Consider the following 3016-nt stretch of genomic DNA (forward strand, 5'->3'; position numbering starts at 1 on the left):
TTCTTTTTACCTTGCTGATAATATTTAACTTAAGAATTTGTTGATTAGTGTTATTACTGGGTGAAGAAGTGTGTGTGTGTGTGTGTGTGTGTGTGTGTGTGTGTGTGTGTGTGTGTGTGTGTGTGTGTGTGTGTGTGTGTGTGTGACACACACACACACACACACACACACACACACACACACACACACACACACACACACACACACACACACGAGAGGTGCACAAGCTGAGTGGCGTAACACACACACACACACACACACACACACACACACACACACACACACACACACACACACACACTCGCACGTGCACAAGAGCGGGGAGGAGTGGCGTGGCGCTGCAGGGGAGGGGGGAGGAAGGGGGTGGGGGGTATGGCATGCACGTGTCACCCCGGGGAGTCAGGATTAGGTCTGATTGGGTAGTGATCGGCGCCCGGGATTGTGCAGTGATTGGGGCTGTGTCTGTCTTATCGCCCCGGCCACACCTTGCTGCCGACACGGGGGGGGGAGGAGATAAGGGGAGGAAGGGGGGAAGGAGAGAGACTAAGGTGTGAAAAGGTAGAAAGAAGGAATAAGGGAAGGAGTGATGAGTGTGTGATAAAAAAAGGGAAAGGAGAAAAACTAAGGTAAGAAAAGAAAAGGAGGGAAGGAGGGATCTGTTTGTAATGAAGGCAGGTAAAGGAGGAAGGGAAGGAGAGAGGAATAGAGAGGGAAGGTGTGAAAAGGTAGGAATAAGGAATAAGGGAAGGAGGGATGAGTGTGTGAGGAAGAAAAGGAAAGGAGAAAAACTAAGGTAAGAAAAAGGAGAGAAGGAGGGACCAGTTTGTAATGAAGGCAGGGAAAGGAGGAAGGGAAGGAGAGAGGAACAGAGAGGGAAGGTGTGAAAAGGCAGAAAGGGGAAAGGAGGGATGAGTCTGTGATGAAGAAAAGGAAAGGAAAGAGGGAGATATAGAGAGTGTAATGAAAGCAGGGAAAGGAAGAAGAGACTGAGAGGAAAAAATAAATGGATGGAGAGAAGTGGCAAGTGAGGAAAACTGAAAAGAGGAAAGGAAGGAAAGCAGGGAAAGGAAGAAGAGGGAGAGGAAGGAAAAAAAGACTGAAGATGATTGGATATGGAAAAAGCAAAATAGAAAAAAAGGAATAGGCGTACTGGGTCAGGTGGAGAGAAGTAAATGGTGGATGGGCGAGTGGACGAGTGGATGAAAGGGAATAGAGGGTAGAACTGAAAGGTGGATGCTGTGAGGGAGGGTAAGAGGGTGGGAGAAGATGTAATTAGAATAGGTAGAAGGAGAGTGAGAGGGTGAGAAGGATAGAAAGTGGGAAAGGGAATAGAGGGAAGGGCTGAAAGGTGGATGCTGTGAGGGAGGGTAAGAGAGTGGAAGATGTAATTAGAATAGGTAAGAGAGTGAGAGGGTGAGAAGGAGAAAAAGTGGGAAAGTGAACTAGTAGGTGAAAGAATGAATGGGACAATGGCTGGGACAGTGTTAGCAGGGGGAAAAATGAGTGCATGGGACAGTGGGTGGAAGAGTAAGCTTGTAGTTGGGAGGGTATTGGGGACAGAAGGTGGGAAAGAATGAGTGGAACAGTGTCTTGGAGGGTAATATCGTAGGTGGGAGAGCTGCCTGCCTGACCCCAGCTGTCGGCCTCTCCCTCTCTCCCAGGGCCTCATCGACTCCCATATTGATCCACGAAACGGTGACCTTAAACCCTGTGTCTCTCTCTCTCTCTCTCTCTCTCTCTCTCTCTCTCTCTCTCTCTCTCTCTCTCTCTCAGGAGGAGGAAGAGGAGGAGGAGGAAGGAGAATAGAGCGAAGGAAGGAGGATGAAAAGGAAGAGAAACAGAAGACGGAGGAGGAGGAGGAGGAGGAGGAGGGGGAGGAAGGTAGGGAGGGAGGAGAAGGAAGATGAAAAGGAGAAGTGCGTGTGCGTGTGTCTGAAAAGGCCTCTTCCTCCTCCTCCTCCTCCTCCTCCTCCTCGCCGCCACAAGTCTCCTGGAAGAATTGTTTTGAAAGCGGTGCAGCGTCGCGTGCGCTGATGTGTGGACAAGTGTTGGGCGCCGCTCCTGCTGGTGCCACAGACAGCTGCTGGGGGGGGAAGTTTGAGTATGGGCGGTAGAAGGGTAAGGAGTGGTGGTGTCGTGGTGGGTGATGGTGGTGAGGAAGGAAAGGGGAGGGATAGAATGGAGAGAAGGGATGGAAGGGGAGGAAATGGGGATTGGTAGGGGGAGGAGCGGTTGGGGAATGGATGGGAGGAAGGTAAGGAGGGGACATAGAGGTGATGGTGGTGATGGTAAAGGGATAAAGGGGTTGTTTTGGGACGAGGAAGGATAGAAGGGTGGTGGAAGAGGGCTAGAGGAAAAAGGGTAAAGGTGGGAGGTCAGGTTATAAGAAAGGGAGAATAGTTAGCGAGGTGGTAGAGGTCTGTTTGCGAGAGGTTGGGGCATTGATAGAAAGGGTTGAGTAAGGGGCAGAAGAAAGGGTGGGGATAGATGAGGGTGATGGTGGTGGTTGGGGAGAAAGTGGAGGAGGTGTTGGGAGGTATTGCTGGTGCAGGGGTGGAGGGAGGAAGAAGGAATTTTGATTAGTGGGGAGGAGAGGTAATGAGGAGAGAGTTCAAGTTGGAGAAGGAGGGGAGAAGGGGAGAAGGTTTGATTAGTGGGGAGAAGAGGTAATGGGGGAGAGAGAGTTCAAGTTGGGGAGAGTGGGAGAAGCAGTAGAAAAGAGAGGGAGGAAGGGGAGATAAGAAATGGGAGAAGGGCGCTGTTGAGAAGGGGGAGAAGTGAAAGAACGAAGGAAGGAAGGAAAGACTGGAGAAAGAGGAAGGAAGGGGCAGTCCAGAGAGAGAGAGAGAGAGAGAGAGAGAGAGAGAGAGAGAGAGAGAGGGGGGATGGTCTAGTTCGGGGGCCAACTTACTCAGCACAGGAAAACATTATACCAAGAAAATGAATATGCAAATCGCCAATCTTTATGCAAATTATGGTATGATTCAAATTTTCTTCCTCCAACGGGGCCGCTGTG

Source organism: Eriocheir sinensis, chromosome 44 (genome assembly GCF_024679095.1).
Source record: "Eriocheir sinensis breed Jianghai 21 chromosome 44, ASM2467909v1, whole genome shotgun sequence".
NCBI lineage: Eukaryota > Metazoa > Arthropoda > Malacostraca > Decapoda > Varunidae > Eriocheir > Eriocheir sinensis.